The sequence below is a fragment of the Peromyscus californicus genome, unplaced genomic scaffold, assembly GCF_007827085.1.
Source record: "Peromyscus californicus insignis strain IS unplaced genomic scaffold, ASM782708v3 Scaffold_12__1_contigs__length_115047231, whole genome shotgun sequence".
Classification (NCBI taxonomy): domain Eukaryota; kingdom Metazoa; phylum Chordata; class Mammalia; order Rodentia; family Cricetidae; genus Peromyscus; species Peromyscus californicus.
The window spans coordinates 47,864,589-47,874,313 of NW_026294413.1; positions in this window are offsets into that span (position 1 = coordinate 47,864,589).

Sequence of the window (9,725 nt, forward strand, 5' to 3'; positions counted from 1 at the left end):
CAAACAAGGTAGATGAGAAATGAGGCCTTTGCAGTGCATTCACTACAGTCTGCTGTGGTTTTTAAATCACATACAAGTCAAAATGATATATTAGACTTTACAAATAAGAATGAAAAAAATAAGATTTTCCAACTCCAGCCCAACCAACAGCCAAAAAGCCCCTCTGACTGGCAGTTAGTCACATCTCCCGGATAGAAGGGCAATGGCGAAGGTGGCCCTGGATAGAGGGTAGTCACAGTAGGAAAATAGATTGGACCTCACTCCTTCAAGCCGGCCTCATCTAGCTGCCGTCATGGGTCAGGGTGTCTGGACAGGGTGTCCTTGGGTTCTCTCAGCGCCGTGTGCATTTCTTAACTCTGAACCACGGGATCACACAGAGGAAGTGGAGATCATAGTTACCAAAACAATGGCATAAATACATGGCAAGCAAAATTTGGAGGAGGAGAAAGAGAAAACTACCATTGGCAGGAGACCCAACATGGAGTTTTTTAGTACATTTGCGGAGAGGTCATTTCTAATTAACAGTTGTATATTATACCCTTAGCAATTAAATGTGTTGCCATGGTGCTTCCAGCCTCTCATACAGAGCAATTAGATCATTTGTAAATGTATGATTCCAGAGACAATAAGAGACGGGATTTTTCTTGCACAGGAAGCTGTTCCAAAGTGGGCTTTGCTTATGTTCCTAGAAGCTACCAAGCTTCAATGTGGGCAGTAACCGCAGTAAACTAAGTGTTAATGATACAAATTATGCTCGTTCTAGAATGAGCTCTGAGTTCTCTGTTAGAACACAGGAGAAGGTTCTGAGGCCATTTCAACCAACTCAGTAATTAGCTACAGCCAAAAACCTGGCAGAATATTGCGCAGAAGAGGAAAAACACACCTAGAGTCGGACAGTTGAAGCCTCCACCTAGAAAACTGTTTTCTGCTCTGGACAAATGTCTAGGAAAGAAAACTAAATCAGTTCTTGTTGACATGTATTTATTGAGCCTACACAATGTGCAAAACACTGATCTGAGAATACAAAAATAAGATATGACCTTCAACTCCACAGTCCAGTGGGACAGACAATGTGCAGAAACAGCCAGAATGCTGTGTGGTGAGCACGTGTCAGAGGCATGTACGTGTACTGACTGCGATCACAAGGGTTGCCTGGGCACGAGCTGAGAAGAAAGGGCCACAGTGGATGCCAGTGGGTGCTGTTGGGGGTGTAGGCACACCGAGGAGTGAAAGAGACCAGCTGGAAAGGAAGGTCCAGTGCAGGGGGACAGCCTGCAGAGCTGAGTGATGGCGAACAAGCTGGAGTCAGCAATGATGCAGAGGAGCCAGCCCGGACTAGGAAAAGGAGGCCCGGCAAGCCGGCTCTTTGAGTAAAGTGCCTGTTAGTTAAGCATTCAAACCTGAGTTTGAAGGGCAGGGATACACATCTGTAACCCAGCCCCGGGAGTAAGATGGAGACTGGCAGATCCTAGAGCAGCGGTTCTCCACCTGTGGGTCACGATCCCTTTGGGGGTCACATATCAGATATCCTGCATATCAGATATTTACCTTATGATTCGTAACAGTAAAAAAATTACAGGTACGAAACAAAATAATTTTGTGGTTGGGGGTCATCACAACATGAGGAACTGTATTAAATGGTCACAGCATTAGGAAGGTTGAGACCCACTGCTATGAGGCTTTCTGGGTAGCCAGCCAGCATATGGTGAGCTCTAGGCTCTGAGAGACCCTGTCTTAAAAACATAAGGTTGGGGCTGGAGAGACGGCTCAGCAGTTAAGAGCACTTGCTGCACGCCGGTCATAGTGGCGTATGCCTTTAATCCCAGCACTCGGGAGGCAGAGGCAGGCAGATCTCTGTGAGTTCGAGGCCAGCCTGGGCTACCAAGTGAGTTCCAGCATAGGCTCCAAAGCTACATAGAGAAACCCTGTCTCGAGTCTCGAAAAACCATTAAAAAAAAAAAAAGCACTTGCTGCTTTTACAGAGGACTTGCGGTTGGTTCCCAGCACTGAAATTAGACAGCTCATGACCACCTTACCTGTAAGTCCAACTGCTGGGGTTCTGACCCACATGGGGGTGGCAGAAGAAAAATGCCTGTGAGGGCATGTGCAGTGTAAATTCCAGGCTAGGCAGGGAAGAGGAGGCCTAGAGGGGACAACAGACTAGGAGAGACACTACCTAGGAGAGCTAATCTTTTTAATTGTTTTAATTACCATATATTAATCGTATACAGTGATGAATTTCATTATGACAGTTTCATCCATGTATATAATACAATTTGATCCTCACCCCTTCCCCCTCTCGCCCCCGCCACAGCTCCTTCCTGTTGACCTATTTCCTCTTCCCAACCAGGCACCTCCACTTTTTTTTTCTTTTTGGTGACATGATATCTGATATTCGACCCCTGTGAAAGGGTCATTCTACCCCCAAAGGGGTTGAGAACCACTGCATTAGTGGCTGATGGTATGAGATAGAAAATAGGGCCTAGTTTCTACTAGGAAGTAGGTCACTGGAGAGGTATTTTTAGGAGAGAGGTGCTAAGTCATACCCTAACTTCTTCCTGTATTCCTCCCTCTGTGCTTCCTGTCCTTCACGAGGTGAGAAGTGCCTTGGTCATGTGCTTTCACCATGAGGCTCAGGCCAAGAGCATGGGGCGACTGACCAACGACTGAGGCCTGAAGCCACGAGTCAAATCAGTCTCCGCTTCTTTAGCTTGTTTCTGTCGGGGTGCTTTGTCGGCACACAAGTTCATCACGTTAGACAGGGGGAAAAAATTGAAAAGTTCTGATCACGCATTTCCTTGCTCAGACAGACAAGCCGATGCTCTTTGGACCTGTCACTAATGGCTGACCCCACCTTGTGGTGATATTTTATTTGTACTGAAATGTGATATTACATTTGTATGTTAATAAATAAAGTTTGCCTGAAGATCAGAGGTCATAGTCAGCCATAAACAGAAGTCAGGCGATGGTAGCACGCGCCCTTAATCCAATCACATGGCAGGCAGAGTCCCTGTGTGTTCAAGGACACCGCCAAGCATGGTGACACACATCTTTAATTCCAGTACCAACCATAGAGACCTGGAGGTCTGTATAGACAGGCAGTGATGAGGAAGAGATGTGGCTGGGCTTAGAGCCAATGAGAAGGCAGAACAGGAAGGCAATAAAAGCGCAGGTTAGACAGGAAGAGGAGCTCTTGGGAAGCTAAGGTTAGTTGGCGGCTATTGCTCTGGTCTCTATGGCTTTCACCCCTGTATTTGGCTCTGTGTTTCTTATTTAATAAGACTGTTTAGAAATTCATCTACACCATCACCTCCTCGTCTGTCCTTCACCAGTTGCTGCTCTCCCTCTGCATCTACGCATGCTCGAGTCTCTCCCATTTAAAAACCGAATGACAGCAACAGTGAACTCCTTCAAGGACAAGGTCAAGACAGAACTAAAGCTCATCTGTCACAGGAAGTTCCGAAACAGATGCAATACAAGGGCGGCATTTCAAATCCGTGGGAGGAGAAGCCATTTTCTCCATAAAGGGTGTCGGCGCTGCTCGATAGGCAGGTGGGGAAATAGGTTGATAGCTGTCTTGCAAAATAAATAAAAATAAATTCCAGGAATATTAAATATTTGTCATGTAGAAAGCAAAGCCATAGAAGTTCTGGAAGAAAAAAAAAAGAGAGATTTTTTTTCATTTTATGTACATACACTTTATATAAAATGAGGTGGTTTTGTTGTCATGGAGTTACAAGGATTTTCTAAGAATAGCATAATATCCAGAACTTCTAACTAAAAACTGATAAACTGGTCTAAGTGAATACTTACTACTCATAGCACAGACAAAAAGCTCAATTCCCTTTGAATAAGAATAAAATTATAAAAAAAAACATTAAAAAAATTTGACCAGAACAAAATTAACTATCCCTGGGTGACTGGGAAAAGAATACAAACACAAAACACATAGAAACAGAAGAATTCTTAAAAATATGAGAAGAAACAAATTTACTCATAAAGAAGAGAAGTGCAGATTAAATACACTTTGGAGCCAGGGGGATGGCACGTAACTGTGACTCTAGCACTCAGGAACCTGAGGCAGGAGGATCACCCCAAGCTTTAAGGTAGCCTGATCTGCATCATAAGTTCCAGGTCAGCCAGGACTGCATCGCCAGACCCTGTCTCAAAATGATAGTAATAGTAAAATAACAACTGTGAAGGTCTAGACTTGACTTTACAGGCTCCATCTTAGGGACGGGCCCACCATCTCAGACCACCTGCTGTACCCAGTTCCAGGAAGGACCTCAGGAATTGCCATGACAACTGATATAGAGCAGTATCCTCCAGCAGACATCCTGTCTGGTTTATGGCCCTTGAAGATATCTAGATAATCCTGCTGAGCAGTCCAGATAATCCTGTTCAGTGGGTTGTAGTTCCCTGCCAAAAGTCTAAACCAATGGTTTCAAATGTAGTTTCGTGCCCAAAGTCTAGACCAATAGTTTCAAAAAAATCACCTTGCCCCATATTTCTTCTACCCAATTCCAAGTTGCCAATTCCCGGCTTGTGGTTTTTCCCTGTAAAAACTCCCTACACCTGGGCTAGTTGCCACCGCCATATTTCTTTCCATCTGCTGTGCGGTGGCCCAGGTTGAACCTGAATAAAAGGAGCCTTATGTGCTTGCATCAGAAACTGGCTTCTTGGTGGTCTCTGGGGGTTTCACGAAATAAGTACAAGACAACAACAACAGCAATAACAATAATAACAACAGCAACAGGATTCAGGACCCTGCTCCTGGAAAGGCAGACACAGCACAGTGCTTCTGTAGTAGCCTTGTGCTCTGCCTTACTCGGCTCCTTGGGCTGACACTGCCCTGCCTTCCTTCCTGCTCCCATCAGCCTCCAGCCAGTGGTCCTCGCTGAGTACCAACACCTTAAGTTGCAGAATTCTGATGGAGAAATATTTGCAGTCAGTGTAGAAATCGCAAAACAATCTGTGACCGTTGAGTTCTTGTTGGAAGATCATCTGAGAAGGATGATAAAGGAAAGGTCACTCCAGGGTGTGCTGGTCACTAGGATGGCCCTCCTGACTCCTCCCAAGGAGAGTGAGGGCAAAGGACTCAAAGTGGACTAAGGACACTTTCCAGCTTGTTCCGGCTGCAAACAACTTAGACACCAAAGGGTGACTTCGTGTTCCAAGACTTCCCTCTACAGTGAAGGAGGAAATTCTTGAGGAGACTCACAGAACATTCAGTGTCAAAAAAAAATGTCTGCTGTGGGGCCATCGAAATGACTCAGCAGGTAAAAGTATTTGCTGTCCCAGCCTGATGACCTGGGTTTGATGCCCAGAACCCACAAAATGGAAGGAGAGGACCAACTCCCAAAATTTGTCATCTGACCTTCAGGTACACAGTGGCACAAGCAGCCCCACACACTACTTAATTAATTTAAAATGTGTGAAAATATCATATAAGAAATTAAACATCATATTGAAAAATGCGTGTGCATTCATAAGTGCACATGTGTGTATGTATGTATGTATGTATGTATACTTATTTATACACACATTCTCAAGAGGACAAAGACCTGGTAGTCAAAAGGAAGCAGTAGGCTGAAAAGCAGTGTGGCCTCGAACTCAGCACAGTAGCAGTGTAAAAACTGTTCCCATTGTTAGCAGCACTGCCCTGTGGGTACCTGTGGAGATCAGACAGGCATAGACAGATGCAACCAGCCTTTGCATTAGCATAGCGCTGTCCTCTTTACATAAGCAGTTTGAGTGCATTCCAAGACACACCAGCTTGCTTCAGGGATTCCATCTCTGCCTCTAGCGTGCTGGGCTGGGGTGACAGGTGGGCCACCATGTACACCCAGTTCAGGTCCTATCACCTACATAAACCCTGGATGGACATGGTGACCCAGCTGTAACCCAAGCACTCTACAGGCAGAGATGGGATCTCTGAAGCAAGCCAGCTACCTAGACTAGCCAAATTGATGAACCCTCAATTCAAGTGAAGATCTTGCCTAAATATATAAGGTAGAGAGTGGCTAAGGAAAGCACCCACATACACGTGTATCCACATACATGTAAGCATGCATAACGTGCACACACCACACACACCTACGAAAGATGCCCGCACAAAAGAAATCCCTAAACTGTTAGCTGATGAAGACTGTAGTTTCATAAGACTTTAATAATGTTAAAATAAAACCAGACCTGCTTCCGTGTGCACCCCGATGGTGCTAATAAAATAGCCGCCATTAAGGATTTCAGTGAGCTTTGAGAGGCTGAATCAGCATCGCACAGCTCACTACAGTGTGCTTGGAACGTGCGTCCCTTCCTGAAGCTCCCATTCTCTCAATTTGCTCCCTCTTCCCTAGCTTCGTGTCTGTAGGATGATGTTTTTGGTAGCAAGAGGCAAGATGCCCAGTCAAAAGAGAAAAGGCTATTGGAGAACCCTGGATTGTGTCAGAGGTTGCAGAGAGTGTGTGAGCCCCAGAGCTGAGGAAGGCAAGGCTTTATCTGGGTGTCTGGAGCCACTGGAGCAGTCTGGAGACCCCTTTATCCTACCTCTGAATCCCTCTGAGCGGCCACTGGTCTCACTCCCCGCAGGCTGACCTACTCTACTTGGTAGGAAACTGGGCCGTTAACTCTGAGCTTTGCGTCCTTTTTGTCAGCCACACCGAGAAGACTGGCCATTCTTGCTCTTTCAGTCTGGAAACTCTTAAGGCTACAGCGGGGCCTCAGTTCTCTTTCTGTTAGCAGGCCGTGTCAGAACCTCATAACCCACCCTGCATCTCTGGTTCATGGCACCCTCTACTCGATGAAGTGTGGGTGCTCTGGGGAGTCCTTGGAAAGCATGGCGGGTAAGTGTGTCCTGAAGTTACCTCCACACACCTCCTGTTCTAGCTTCCCAGGGTCTTTGAACTGAACCTGCTTGGCAACAATACCTATAAAAACAGACCCCAGAGGCACGTTGAAACTGGTGTAAGAGGGCTAGATGGCTGCTGTAGGAGACACAAAATCCATCTCCCGGGGCTCACTTACACAGCCACCTGACAGGCCAAGAAGGACTTCGTGTTTTGTGGGTGAACAGACAACAAGAACAAAGGTGTACCTTTCTGGGAGCAAGTGAAGTGAGATTCTAGAAGTAGGACTCCACAGGTGACTGGATCCCGAGATGTTGGGCACTAACTGTACCCCTTCAGAGGGTCTATGGAATACTCCTTTCTTGAGGACAGAGCAATCAAAACATTCCCCTCCCTGACCCCCAGGCCAAAATGAGTGCTGCAGCTATGTACTACAATGAAGAAGTCTAATCGCCTCATAATGTCAATACTAACTCCCCAGGAAGACTCGGGCTCTGCTGAGGTCAGCCACCCACCCATTCCTGGACAATCCAACTGAGGGAGTAGAGGAGGCATTTTAGTTCTTGTTGGTGTCTGGGTCCCAGCAGGCTGGTCTGAGGGAGGCTGCCACTCTTACCAGGGACTGGGTGATGGATGCCAGATGCTCAGTAAAGTTATAGTAAGGAAGAAGGCAAGGATGGACAATGGAGGAAGACCATTTTCCCCGCTCAGTCCTGTCGGTTTTCAGGAGTCCTTCTCTAGATGAGGGAAAGCTGGAAGTGTTAGAGTTACCACAAGGGGGCTCTTGGATTCCACGTAGGCTATCTGTACCAAGAAGAGCCAAATCCAACTCTGAATCTTTACCTGGGCTGCTACCTTCAAACAGATGCTTGCTTGAGTGAGCCAAGGGAGCTGATTTGAAATGGAGATGATGGGAGAGATGAGTGCAAGCAGGCAGCCACACTGTTCAGCACAGAGATGGATGGTGACTTTGGAGGAAATCTGATCAGAGTCCAGCTCCGGACAGCATCCCAGCCCTGCCCCACAGCCACACATCCAAACAACGATGTATCGGTCCCTCACTGCAGACAGCCTTCTCCTCTAGTTAGTTCAGCAAAATACCCAGGCTCATAACACCGGGTTATCAGTCCACCTGCAGTATTGTTCCCCTCTGAGTCTGCTGCTCTTTCTAGGTAGACTCAGCTGTCATAAATATTATTACCATCTCTCCCCCCCGCCCGCCGCCCGCCCCCCCCTCCCCGCCCCCTGCTCCTGCCAAGAGGTCGCTAAAACTTTCATCCCAGACCTTTGGACCCTAGATATCTGTGTAGGCAGGCAAGGAAGAAAAAAAAAAAACCCTTTTAAATTTCAAATACGTGTCTAACTCCTGTGAGGGACCAGGAAACGTAACCATGGAAACAGGAGCATGAGGGTAACCATGGAAACCCATTTAAACCAGCTGGGCCATTACCGTCTAGAATCTGGTGGGCTCTGGATGCTTTAAGGACAACTAGCCGTGGTTAAGATGGTCAAGTGATATCAATTGTTCATGTCAGTGCTTTGTAGGCACATATTATAAGTACTGTCTGGATGCTGCCAGTATTTTAAAATGTTAGGAAGAAAACCTTTCATAGAACTTCCTCTGCTTTATCAATTCCTTCCTTCCTTCCTTTCTTTCTTCCTTCCTCCCTCCTCTCTCCATCCCTCCCTCCCTCCCCCCTCTCTCTCTCTCTCTGTCTCTCTCTCTGTCTGTCTCTCTCTCTCTCTGTCTCTCTGTCTCTCTGTCTCTCTCTCTCTCTCTCTCTCTCTCTCTCTCGTGTGTGCGTGCGTGCATGCGTGTGTGTGTGTGTGTGTGTGTGTGTGTGTGTGTGTGTGTGTGTGTGTGTTTTGAGGGTCTCACATAGCCCAGCCTGGCTTTGAATTTGCTGTGTAGCCAAGGATCTCCTTGAGCTCCTGATCCTACTGCCGATGCCTCCTGAGGCTGAAATTGCAGACCTGTGCCACCACACCACACCCAGATTGCTACACTGCTTGTTTTATTTTATTGAGAAAAGAGTCCCACTAACGTATCCCTGACTGGCCTGGAACTCACTGTATAGACCAGGCTGGCCTGGAACTCACAGATATCTCCCTGCCTTTGCCTACCAAATACTAGGATTATATGTGTGCACCATCACACCTGGCTGGTTTTTTGTTTTGTTTTAGACAGGGTCTCCTGTATCCCAGACTGACTTGCAATTTACTGTCTCACTATGTAGCCCAGGAAGACATTTAACTTCTGATTCTTCTGCTTTTAGCTCCCAAATGCTGGGATTACAGTCATGGGCAACCACACCAGTTTATGTAGTGCTGGGGATCATGCTGACCACCATCTTGAGCCCTCTGCACCAATTTCTCTAAGATTCTTCAGTCCTTCTCCCCTGCCTTCTGGCCATCACTTTGTCATCCTTCATTCATTCAGTGGACACATGCCAATCACTTTATCCTGTTCAACACTCCATATTCGGGTCACAGATAATAAAGATTCTGTCTCACCAGGTTCATTGCGGAAGAGGCAGATCTTTCAAGAAAGGATTCATTTAGCAAAAGAGTTTGTCACCAGAATGACCGAATTTGGGTTTGTTCTTCCAGTAACTGACATACGCTTTGAACAAGGCTTTCCTGTGGTTTTGTTGATCTATTTTTGATGGTGTTTTGCAGTGTGTGTGGACATGCTGAACGTGGGTCCTTGCACATGGTAGACACATGTTATGACCATGGAGCCACACCCTCAGCTGCTTCCCCCGTTCCCATTTTGTGAAGGAAGTTTCACTCTCGCCTTGTCACAGCTGCACTTTGCAAAGCTGGATCCTTCCATACATCCCTCTCTTCCCTTTTCTTTGTGCATACAGTAAAGTACCC